Genomic DNA, 13,465 nt, shown 5'->3' with positions numbered 1-13,465 from the left:
GTCCAGAGTTCCCATACACCTCACATTCAGTTTCCCTTTTAATATCTTTCAATATTACGGTACATTTGTCGCAACTGGTGAAGCAATACCGATACATTATTATTAACTAAAGTCCTCACTTCATTTAGATTTCCTTTATATTAGGTACATTTGTCACAACTGGTGAAGCAATACTGATACACTATTACTAACTAAAGTCCTCACTTCATTTAGATTTCCTTAATTTTTACCTAATGTCCCTTTTCTATGCTAGGATCCCATCCAGGATACCATATTATGTTTACTGGTTATGTCTCCTTAGGTTACTCTTGACTATGACATAGTTTCAGACCTCCCCTGTTTTTGGTAACTTTGACAGTTTTATGGAGTACTAGTTAGATATTTTGTAGAATGTCCTTCAACTGGGATTTGTCCGACTTTTTCTTCATTAGACTAGGTTATGTGTTGTTGGGTGGAAGACCATGGAGATAAAGTGCCATTCTCATGTTATATTAAGGGTATATCCAATCAAGGGTCACTGCTGATGTTGATCTGGAGGATTTGGCCGGGACAGTATTTGTCAGGCTGCCCCACTGCAAAGTTACTCTTTCCCCCCTCTTTCCATACTGTACTCTTTGTAAGAAGTACAATGCACAGGCTACCCTTAAGGAGTAAAAATTCATGCTCTGCCTTCTTGAAGGTAAAATGTGCGCATAAATTATTTGGGAATCTTTTGAGTGGTAGATTAGTCTCTTCTCCCCATTTATTTACTTGTTAATCACTTATTTATAGCAGACTCATTGATGGTTATTTTATACTCTGGGTTATAATCCCATACTACTTTATTTATTTTGTTCTCAAATTGTTCCAGCATTAGCCATTGGGAACTCTATCCTTTAATTCCTGTGTCCCTTTTACATATCCCCATCATTATAATTTTTTAAAAGCATTTATTTACTTTCTGGCACTACAAGATGCTCTAGGTCATCTTGTATATTTCCTGCCCCAGGCCTAAAGTCAGAGATTTCTCCAAGGAGCCCTGGCTTCTAATACTAAAGAATGGTGTTAGAAACCAAGATCTGAGTGCTAGGTGACTGCTCTGTTTTTTAAAGATGCTTTTGTACATACATATTTCTCTTTCCACAACCTTGATGACAGATAGATAAACTAAGGTTTAGAGTACTTAAAGGACCTGCTCAGTGCCAAGGCTAATAATAGCAGTGTTGGAATAAAACTCAGTCTTATGATAGTTCCCTGTCCTTTGACTATCTAATGTCTTCTGGATTAAGAACACAGCAGCAAAGACCAGATTAACAACCTATAAGAAAAAGAAAAAGTCACTTCCAGAAGATAGTCCTTTCAGGAGGGAAAATTTAATAGGAGTAACTGACAAACTCTCTTGTCTATCTAGAAGAAACAACTGGAGATTCTGTCTTTCATAGAAAGATATTTTTATATATTATGGCTGTTGACTGAGGGTGATTTAGCTCCCCTCACCCCCAGGGACATTTGGCAATGCCTGGAGAGATTCCTGGTGGATGGAGGGTGCTGCTACAGAACAGCTCCTCCAACAAAGAATTACCCAGTTCAAGATGACAACAGTGCTAAGGTAGCTAAAGGAGTAAATACTACAAGATTCTTAATCTAATTTACACTGTTCACATTCTCACTGAATTACTTTTCTATTGGTGGCTATGAGGAATCACCATGGAAGACTCTGTCTCATTCTGTGATCTCATGAGTTAGCCTATCAGAAGAAAAAGTCCCTGCTTTGGTTAAGAAACATGGCTCTCCAATCAGGTAAGAGACTCTTGTGGTACTTTTAAAATATATATATATATCGTTTAGAGATAGGATATTCCCTTGTTGCCCAGGCTGGAGTGCAGTGGCGTGATCGTAACTCATAAGTAACTTAGAACTCCTGGGCTCAAGCAATCCTGCCTCAGCCTCCCAAGTAGGTAGGACTGCAGGTGTACACCACCAGATCTGGCTAATTTTTAATTTTTTTTTCTAGGGATGAGGTCTCATTATGTTGTCCTGGCTGGTCTCGAACTCGTGGCCTCAAGTGATCCTATTGCCTCAGCCTCCCAAACTGCTGGGATTATAAGCATGAGTCACTATACCCAGCCACCTGTAGTGCTTATGTATGGGACAAATAGAAGAAGGCATGCTCTTTAAACAAGCTGCTTGAGTCAAGCAGGGCATGAGCACAGTTACATATAATGGTCCTGAAAAGGAAAGGCCTATCTCCATATAAGCCATCATTTATTGGCGCACAGTTACATATAATGGTCCTGAAAAGGAAAGGCCTATTTCCATATAAGCCATCATTTATTGGCCACATTGACTGCTTCCTGTTTCAGGAACAAGTTGTGTGGAACAGTTAGGTGGCTTTGAGTGGATGAACTTTACCAAGTAGATGGCTGTTACCCAGAAACTGTCATTCACTACTCAGGGACCTCAATTTGGAGAGGAAGTGAGTGACTGAATCCCTGTTTGTTGATGTGGTGACCACCCAGCACTTTGACAGGAGAAAGAACCCTTTTATTTACCAGGATCTCTCTTGGAAGATTTAGAAAAAGCTTGCTCACTCTTGGCACTAACAAGTTGATGAAGGACATTTTTCTGAGTAAAGCTAGGTGCCCTGGGGCCATCAATTGCCACTGCCCTCTATGACAAAATTCAGAGAACTCTGGCGGCAGCACTATCTGGGGTGAAGCTATTTGTGGAGCTCCTAATGAAGTAGATATGTGCATATAAAGTAGTCAATGCACTGCCACATCTGGTACATGTAAACTGCTTCTCAATGGTAGCAAAAATAAAGAAGAAATGTTTACCTAGTGCTTTCAATCCATCAGTCTTTGTGCTAAGTTCTTTATACATTATCTCACTGAATCTGCATAATATCCTATGAGATAAATACCATTATCAGGTTTATTTTCATATGTGGAACTTAAAAGTAATTGTGTTAATTGGCCAATGCTAAACAATCAAAAAGTAGAGCTGGTATTTGAATCTGTAACAGACTAACTCTGACACTTGGGTGCCTTCATTACTGTATTATACTGTCTTCTATCTGTACTGCAGCAACTTAAATGATTATTAATAACCACTGTACCTGGCTGTTTCTTCTTAAAACTTGGGTGGCAGTGGTAGAAGGTAGTGAAGGTCAAGAATGTTGAGGAATCAGATAAGATGATAATCAGAGACCTAGCAGAGAATCAAGGACTTTTTGTGGATTTTGTAAAAAGTTCAGTTATAAGTCTCAGTTGGCCCCCAATAAGGGAATGGTGTCTACAAACTATGGGTGGTATGTGGTTCAGGACAAAGCTGACATCAACATCATTAAACAGGCAAAGCAGATCCGTGGCCAGATGCCCATGAAGACTTATGCCTCTTCAGACCCTGGGTAGACAGCAGAAGACAGCAGAGGTGAGGAGGGCAGCTGGCCCACTACAAATGGAGAAAGGAGGTGGGGGTGGACAGGAGATCCTGCTTCCCATGACCCTCTGGCTCTGAGGCTATGGCTCTGATGGACACACACAGCTGTAGAAGAGTGAGGAGCCCCCGGACACTAGTTCTGCCAGAAACGAAAGGAAAAAGAGCTGGTCAGATGCAACTAGATAGAACTCTGGAGAAAACATGGCTACTTCATTTGAGGATATCTCCAATACCAGAGTAGAAGAGGAGTGGAAAAGGAAGTATCTCCTTTCCCTGTCTAATGAAGAATGGTGCCTGGCTCATGGTAAGCACTATGTGGGTGTTAAAAACAGCATACACAAGGCCGCATAAGTAGAAGAGGAAAAGGTGGAGTGAGCCAGCACTCCCAATACTGCAGAGTTAAGAAGCAGCAAACACGACCCAGAAAAAGTCAGCAATGCTGGTGAAATGCTCATAAAGTGTCATAGCAGACAGAAGGAAACACTATTTTGTTTGGTGTAATGAAACTACTCCTCCTATTCCCCTGACCTCAACTTTCTATGTACTATATATAATCTGACAAAATAACATCCAAATAGTTTGAGTATTTTTCTAATTGATATAATTTCTTTGTGCTATTAAAAACCAAATGGAAAGGAGAAAACTTTTTTTTCCCCTAGATCAAACTAATCACTAATAATGGGTTGATTTATAGTCTGGGGAAAAATTTAGAAAAGATTTAAATGCTATTATGTAAACTGGCTTAAATTTTGATTAACCGAACTCTTTCCCATTGCATATATTTTGTTGTTGTTAGAGTGACACAAAAATTCAAAAACACTTAAGGATTTAAATGTACTTTTAGGAAATAACAAATGCGATATGGAAAATATAAATAATCTATTAGTTAAAAAATGGAATTCCTGAAAGTCATTGCTGGGTGATTTGAGGTTGAAGCCATCAAGGAAGTTAGATGCTTATGGAGTATATGATTAATAAGGAAAGGACGACTGTCCTTTTGAAATACAATCTCACTCTTGTAGATAGCATGATGTCAGGAAATAACAGAATGTCAGGGATAACAGAATGCCAAGTTTAGCCCCTTAACATCCTGACAACACCCACCAATAAGTGTTACAGTAGGTACTCAAACAAACACTAGACAGATGGGTGGAAGAATGAATGAATAACTGACCAAAATGTTCATTACCAAATATGGTTAGAGGCAGGAATGTCTCTCCATCTCCACCTTCCCCCTTCCAACCTGTGGCTTAAAACAGCTTTTTGGTCTCTTCTAAAGTTAATGCTAGAAAATAGCATCTCTTTGGCCTTCAATCCCCACCCACAATCTCACCATCAAATTTGCTTAATTGCTACTAGTTGCTATTGTTGATCTAAATCTGCCTATACTTCAATCTTAATCAGTGAATATATTTAGCTAACAAGAGAATCTACCATATTCTAAAGATGCACCTTTTCCAACCAAAAATTTAAAAGCTGTTCTGACAGCCAGTCATCTTTCTAACTCCTGATTATGTACATTTGAGGGAGGGAGCAGAGAAATGATATGTAAGTAATCGTTTCAAATACAATCATATATAAAGCAGAATATATGCATTATCATTGGAATCCCCGCATTGAACTATTCTTAAAAATGAATATTTTAGTAATGATTTGGTCACAATTTTGCCATGACCAAGCTAAGCTGGTAAACTACTATGACCTCTTGAATAAAAACATGTTAATTTAAATAAAAAAGTTAAGGTAAACTTAATAGAGAAATACAGAAAACAGGGTTTCCAAAAAATTTCCAGTGTTCGAGTCAATTAATATTCTCCTCTGCATAATTTTAATAGTGAAATCGTGATATAAAGTATTGGTATAATGCAAGTTATTTTCTAAGCAGTAGATACATTGTTTCTCTTACCATCATATGCCTGTAACTTCAGTATGTTTTATTTTAAAGAAATTAACCAGATTGACATTTCAGTGAACAAGAGAACTAAGAATGAGATGACATAAAATATAATGTGACACAGGCTGATCCTAGACTGGCAAGCAAAAACAATTCATGCTACCTAGAAGTCAAAGCAGAATATAGAGACAGCGGCAGAGTATGGATGGCAGGAAGGTGAGGTAACTTTAGGTTTGAATAATCACTGTATATCTTCCAGATTTGGAGATGGCAGCAAATATGCCACAGTATCCATCTATGACTTTTGGTTATCAGTAGTTAGAAAACTATGCTTGTATCAAACTAATAATGTAAACCATAAAAATATTACAACAGTATAGAGTGTCTTATAATGGAAAAGAATAGGTTCCAGCCCCATACCTGCCCCACTTCAGCACTGCTTCCCAAAGCCACTACCTTTAGTCATTTGTTTCTAACTCTTCTGATAATCTACATTCAAAACTCTAAATAATATAATTATACTTGTAGTTCTTAGTTCAAAAGCCATAAACAACATCTACTGACCTCCCATTAAGAAATAAGGACTTAATTCACATTATCCTTTATTATTCTTACCCCCTCCTCCCAGTTGTTATAGTTTTATTCTTTTACTGGCCACTGCTAACTTTAAACAATATACTTCAGGTTCTAGCTGTTGTTCGATCAATTTTTAACTCCACGCAACATAAAATAGGCTATCAGTGATTCTCCCCTTCCCACCAATTCTCCAATCCCCTTCTATATCTTAGCCTCTGACTGCTGTTTGTACCCCAAATTGTCAACTACTCTTTCTATGCTTTGTCTCTAAGTTGTTCCTAAAAATTAAAGGTAAATAATCTGTTTACGTTGTTATGAATATAAATAGAATATAAACATCATTTGTTGTGAAAACAAGTAATGTGGTAGAATTACATTTCTATTTTTAGAGTTCCATTTTTATAAACTCCGTCATTTGAAAGAACATGTTACTAGAATAAAGGTCAAATAGATTTCCTCTTCTTAATTTTCTTTTTTTTTTTTTTTGAGACGGAGTCTCGCTCTGCCGCCCAGGCTGGAGTGCTGTGGCCAGATCTTAGCTCACTGCAAGCTCCGCCTCCCGGGTTCACGCCATTCTCCTGCCTCAGCCTCCCGAGTAGCTGGGACTACAGGCGCCCGCCACCTCGCCCGGCTAATTTTTTTGTATTTTTTAGTAGAGACGGGGTTTCACCGTGTTAGCCAGGATGGTCTCGATCTCCTGACCTCGTGATCCACCCGTCTCGGCCTCCCAAAGTGCTGGGATTACAGGCTTGAGCCACCGCGCCCGGCCTTAATTTTCATAATTGCTCAAAATCATGTCATATTTTTTGTGCATTCTGATTGGACCATGACCTCATTCTACAATTTCTTACTTTACCTGGAGTTCCTAATTGCTTTTACTTTATTTATTGCTGACCAAATATTCTTTTTTTTTTTTTTTTTTTTTTTGAGACAGGGTTTCACTCTGTTGCCCAGGTTGGAATACAGTGCAGTGATCATGGATCCTGGGCTTAGGTGGTCCTCCCACCTTAGCCAACCTAGTAGCTGGGACCACAGATACATGCTACCACATCTGACTAATTTCTGTATTTTTTGTATTTTTTGCCATGCTGCTCAGGCTGCTTTTGAATAACTGGGCTCAACTGATCTGCCTGTTTCGGTCTCCCAAAGTGCTGGGATTATAGGCATGAGCCATTGTGCCTGGCCCAACTCTTCTTCTTCTTCTTTTTTTTTTTTTTTTAACAGTATAATTATATGTTTAAGTCCAACAATAAAGATGAAAGATTCAAGGTTTATTACAGCAGAGTTAAAATTAAAGCAAACTTGGAAAATACTCTTGATTTAAATGCTTACACAAAGATAACCATTTGCTCATGTGGTCCCTTAGCACAGAGACGAGATATATTATCTTTATATTAGTGACTTTCAGTTTATGAAACACTGCTTGCATATATTATTTTATTTTCTCAATCCATGAAGTAGGAAATATCTTCTCCATTTCACAAAGTATCTTAAAGTTAGAGAAACAGAGAGATTTAGCCAAGATCACACAGCAAGCAAGTTGCAAGTTCCAGATTTGAAATCGAGTTTTCATTTTTAAAAAGTCAGTGTTTGCTTTCACCACAGCTGTTTAACACATGGGCTCTTCCTGCCTTTTGTTTAAAAGTAAAACATCATAATTTTTTATTTATAGGTTTTGTTATCACAACACTCCTATAAGGAAAGCACAATACCTCTACTTCTTATTTATTACTGGATATTATGGGTCAAGATTTTAAAAAATAAACAGTTGAAAAACTGGCAGAACTAAGAGTAAAACACAAATAAACTAAAACGCCATTACACAAACAGTTGCTAATAACAAACTGAATAGTCAAGAAAGGCCAAAGGTTTATAAGCATATTCTCAGGTAATAAATGAGAGTCTGTAAGGCACGGAGCTATTCTGTACAGCTTTAGTAATGTTGCATTCATATAAAAAGGAAAAGTGATCCCAACAATACTCTGAGAAACTGAGGATATCTCACACAAATAGCTTCTTAGCAACAATCCTTGCTTTTGACTTTAAGGTCAAGGCCAACCAGAGACCACTCAGGACAACTGGGGTCTGTTGAAGACGCAATGTGAAGAAGCAGGGCAAGTTGAGCCTAGAAAAGACACACCTTCGGCCGGGCGCGGTGGCTCAAGCCTGTAATCTCAGCACTTTGGGAGGCCGAGACGGGCGGATCACGAGGTCAGGAGATCGAGACCATCCTGGCTAACATGGTGAAACCCCGTCTCTACTAAAAATACAAAAAACTAGCCGGGCGAGGTGGCGGGCGCCTGTAGTCCCAGCTACTTGGGAGGCTGAGGCAGGAGAATGGCGTGAACCCGGGAGGCGGAGCTTGCAGTGAGCCGAGATTGCGCCACTGCACTCCAGCCTGGGCGACAGAGCGAGACTCCGCCTCAAAAAAAAAAAAAAAAAAAAAAAAAAAAAAAAAAAAAAAAAAGAAAAGACACACCTTCCAATAGTAGGAGGCCAAAGAAGCAGGTTTCAGCTTAATACCAGGAGGAATTCCTAATAGAGGAAATAGAGGAAATGTTCACACAGAAATAAAGACAAAATATTAGTATTCAGACCAGGTAGATTCTGGTTAGTTGTAGTTTTACACTCTCTATACAGATGTAAGGCAAAACCTCAAAATTCAGTTACAAAGTTTTGAACTTCATATTGACTTTTTATAATATACAAGTAAACATTCCTTAATGTACTTTAAGATTTCATTTTTGACTTTATAGCAAAAGAAAATAGGAAGTTTTGCTTTTTAAAAACAATATCTACTTAACAGAAACATAGAATCCAATTTGAGCAACATGAAATGTCTATTTCAAGTCTTTCATCTGTATATAGTTAAACCCTAGTACTAATTTTCTCTTTTTAAAATAATGGAGGGAATTGTGTATAACCCTTTAAAGTAGAAATGACATCTTAAAAGAACATTCGAGTATACCCAAAATGGAAATAATGCCTTTTCATCAGTAATATTATCTGCTGATATTAATTGAGACCTCCTCACTATGTATTAGGCACTGTGCTTAACATAACACATGTATTATCTCACTCATAATACAAGTTATTCCAATTTTAAGAGCAAACAGAGACTTATAAAGGTTAATTAACTTGCCAAAATCACACAGTTAAGTCTGATCTCACATCATTTCTTAAACATCACACAAACTACCACTCTCTCTAACCACCTAAGTCCACACGACAAATCCTTACCATGATATTAATGATTACCAATTTTTACTTAAGTAATGGGCTAACCGGAGATTAACTGGGTGAGTTTCATAAGCCTGCATCCTCATCCTCACGTTTGCTCATAAATTCTACCTCATCTTTGTTCCATCCAAAAACACATGGCAATCAATGTAGCTTTCAGGAAGCAGCAAAACTGATTTGATTTATCACTGATAATGCCTCCTGTTCCCTTGTTGGTGGGGACATTAATGAGCAATGAGAACCAGGCAGCCTTAAGGTTTGGGGAATACAAACATATAAATACTGCACATCAATATAAACACTTTAAGGACTGAGGTATTAGGAGAAACACCTCATTAGATAGTAATCCTAGAAACTTATATAAACTACATTATTACACAGAAATGTTAGACAATGTTATTGACTCTTTTTAGCAATGGATTTTCTTTACAGTTAGTTTAGACAGACTGTATTTTCCTATTGCACTACATTTCATATAAAATTGGTGGTATCACATACCTTGAGGAGAAAAAGTGTGGCTATTTTAAGGTATAATTTATTACATAAAAAACTATTTTGAGTTAGACAGTGATGGTTGAAGGCTATTTCATCTATCAGTAAATATTTATGAAGCACTTACTAAGTAGAAACCCCTTACACTGTAAAACATTTTTCCCTCCTCTTCTTTCCCTTGAATCTCCTCTACTTCCCCTTCCAGAGAGAAAAGGGGGCCATCACACAGTAAGTACAGTAGGGTTTCTTTTGTTTATTTGTTTACTATGGTTAACATTTTTTTAAAGACCTCAGACGCTCTTCCTTGTTTTGCATCTTGAAGCAACTTGTCCTTGGAGTTTGGGTCAGAGGTACAAATTCTTGCTAAACTACAAAGGAAGGGTAGGAGTTGTTTATTTCTCTTTCTTTATTTAGGATATCAACTTCCAGAGCTGAATAAGGTTACATGAGGAGAATCCTACACTACATTAAAAAAATGGTTTTCACAGATATTTGCATTTAACTCAGGAGTTCAGAGACTCGGGTGTTGGCTGTAGTTCTAACACTAACTCATTATGCAACTTTGGGGAAGTCACTTGAGGCCTCTGAGCCTCAGTTTCTTCATTTAAAATAAAGAGCTGGAGTTAATTTCTCAAGTCTTTTCCAGTTCTGGAATACCAGGATTTCCTTGTATTCATCTTTATAAACAGGGGTAACTACTACTGAGAGCCATGTAGAAGCACCACACAGAACCCATCCCAATGAAACCGAGAACTTGTTTCTGGCACCTTCTTGGATTACTGAAATCCAGCAGACCTGTCGCTTGCCCCTCAGCAGAACGATTCTTTCCAGACGTTTTACATACCACATGACTCTCACAGTTCAGTTGTCAAGAATCCAGAGACCACTACATTTTTGGCAGCTTTGCAGGTCTGAAGTCTTTCCTGTTTGATTTTATTGACGATCCAATAAAGCAGAGTTGTGTAAAAGTAGAGGCTTTCTGCATGGGGTGTTTACCCCCACGACCACTGTCATCTTTTTCCCTCTCAATTTAATTTTAGCTGTGTAAAAAAGGGCAACTAATGTGATGGGGGGTGGGAACATGCTTGTTTTGTTTTCTTCAGATACCACTGCTGCTAACTTCTGTAACCTATCTACTGTCTTCCTCACCTCTCATCCCTCATCCAAGTAACTATCCACATTTACCCTGTTTCTAAGTCTACTAACAACACAACTTATTTTGCTCTTTCAAAATAAGAAATACAAACAATTACTTCCTTTTATCATATGGTAACAATCTTATTTTTTAAGGAAAAAGACAGTATTCATATATAGATAAAAGAAAAATACATAGATAATTAAAAAAATACTATGTATTTTGGCTCAGGGAGTGCTGACTTTCTAAGGTTGAGAACTGTGGTGATGAGAAGAGGAGAAAATGAACATATGTTGACCAGCCACTATGTAACAGGTATGATACAGATATCACATCTTAAGTAATATCCATTATAAGCTCTGTGATAGATACTGCTATTCCCATGAAGCTGAAAAAAGTATTGACAGTGATTCAGAGAGATGAAATAATCTGCCCACATTTAAACTGAGCCAGTGTACTTTCCATTATATCATTATTGTGCCACTACCTGCAAAACAGTAAAAGGACAACAAACATTTCACTTCTTTATTGAAATCAGTTAAAAATCTTAAAAGGCAAAAACATACATATAGCATGGTATACAATAAGAGAATTATGTGCTTCCCCTGAAGTGATGGTATTAAGCATTTAGCTGTAACTAGGTAACTGCTGTCTACCATTACTTCATTCTTTTCTAGTTTCTATGTATGAATGGATTTTTGTATCCATCTTCCATTAAGGATGCAGTTCTATTAAAATCATTTTTTTTCATCCTCAGAACATTTCACCATGGCCAACTATAAATATTTACTCTCATTTGACAGGCAAGGGCCTTTTTAAAATAGAAAAACAGTCTGCATAACTGGTTTAAACTTTTGAACTTTATTTCATACAAAAGAACTATAGAGAGCCAATAGTCTCAAGCACAACTCAATGTCATCCAATACTTGTTCATTTGTATGTTCATGTGTGTCATCTCCTCCTAAATATAAAAAGGTTCTAAATTGCTTGCAAAATAGTTAGAAATGAGAAAGAGGTATATAAAGCGTAAGTATCCCAAGCCAAAGAAAATCAGAATAAAATGTCAAGACTAGGAAGACAAAAAATAAATGTAAACATACTGCAATACTGGAACTATATGTAAGTCTCAAATTGGGTTGTGAGCTTACTAGCACTCAAATTGAGGGAAAAAATATACACAGGCACAATCAATTATACAATTCTAAAGGTTTACAAGATAAAAAAAGTACCAGTTAATAAATAGAAGTAAAACTTTTATGAGAATTTGTACCTAAATTTCTCAAGAGTGGTCAAATAAAAAAAGAATAAATTCAAGTAGGAAAGGTATTACTACTAAACATCTCATTTCAACATGATTAAAATAATTATTAAAAAATCAACTGTAATGAGAAAACTGATAAAAACTTTTCTATAACTGTGAATATACAAGGACACAACTTCTAGAATTTATAAAATCTGTTTTAAATACAGTGAGGTTCTAATGTGGGGCCAATGTTAATGTTTTATTTATCTATTCCAATTATAAACTTAGACTCCATTCTGCAAAATGGTAGTGAAGCTTAATTATAAATAAATAGAACAAAGTAAAAAAACAGAGTATCAGGTATGAAATAGGTCTTCTCTCCTTAAATCAGAAGTTACACATAATCTTAAAAATTATAAAACATATACACACATAGAAAAGACAAAAAACATAAATCTATACTTTAGTTGAAACATTATAAACATTCATGTAATTGTTAATCGGGTAAAAAAAAAAAAAAAAGTAGAAAATTTCCAGGATACCAGAATTTTGGTTGGACTTAACAAAAATGCAACCAAGGACCCTCACAGAGTCCACTTCACTCTCTTGCTACCTTTCCTGGAGCAGGTGCTGGTAGCCACAGCTAAGAGACCTGAAGACAGATCACATCACAGGACTCTATGCAGACACTTCCCAGTACTAGATCGAAGCCCAGTAGCGCTGCTGGCTGGCTAGATTTGGAAGAGAAATGGCATCACTGCAGTTTGACTCTCAGGGAGCCCTTTCTAGGGGAAAGGGGAGAGCACCACATCCAGGGAGCACAAAAGAATCTGAACACTAGCCCTTGAGTCCCAGATCTACCATCTGACATAGTCTACCCAAATGAGAAGGAACCAGAAAAACAATTCTGGTCATATGATAAACATGGTTCTTTAACACCCCCAAAAGATCACACTAGTTCACCAGCAATGGATCCAAACTAAGACTAAATCTCTGAATTGCCAGAAAAAGAATTTAGAAGGTCGACTATTAAGTCAATCAAGGAGGCACCAGAGAAAGGTGAAGTCCAACTTAAAGAAATAAAAAAAAATTATACAGGATATGAATGAAAAATCTCCAGTGAAATACATGGCATAAATAAAAAAAGCAATCACAACTTCTGGAAATCAAGGACACACATAGAGAAATGCAAAATGCACTGGAAACTCTCAGCAATAAAACTGAACAAGTAGAAGAAAACGTCAGAGCTCAAAGACAAGGCTTTCAAATTAACCCAATCCAACAAAGACAAAGAAAAAAAGAACTTTAAAAAATGAACCCCAAAGCTTCCAGAATGTTTGGGATTATGTTAAATGACCAAACTTAAGAACAACTGGTGTTCCTGAGGAAGAAGAGAAATCTAAAAGTCTGGAAAACTTGTTTGAGGAAATAATCAAGGACAGCTTCCCAGCCTTGCTAGAGATCT

At 37.1% G+C, this 13,465-nt stretch overlaps 1 protein-coding gene and 1 long non-coding RNA gene across 4 annotated transcripts in view; both read right to left on the bottom strand.

Annotated features, from left to right (window-relative positions):
* NT5DC1 (5'-nucleotidase domain containing 1) overlaps nucleotides 1–13,465 on the bottom strand; it is a 150,688-nt gene that overhangs the window by 51,283 nt on the left and 85,940 nt on the right. The gene's annotated exons all lie outside the window — the stretch shown is intronic.
* LOC117096963 lies at nucleotides 6,753–12,467 on the bottom strand. Its single transcript, XR_004442741.1, has 2 exons — nucleotides 8,370–12,467; nucleotides 6,753–8,030 (listed from the first exon to the last, which is right to left on the bottom strand). It is a non-coding gene; the product is annotated as an uncharacterized LOC117096963 (long non-coding RNA).

Source organism: Trachypithecus francoisi, unplaced genomic scaffold (genome assembly GCF_009764315.1).
Source record: "Trachypithecus francoisi isolate TF-2019V2 unplaced genomic scaffold, Tfra_2.0 Lachesis_group15, whole genome shotgun sequence".
NCBI lineage: Eukaryota > Metazoa > Chordata > Mammalia > Primates > Cercopithecidae > Trachypithecus > Trachypithecus francoisi.
This window is presented reverse-complemented; position numbering and strand designations above follow the sequence as displayed.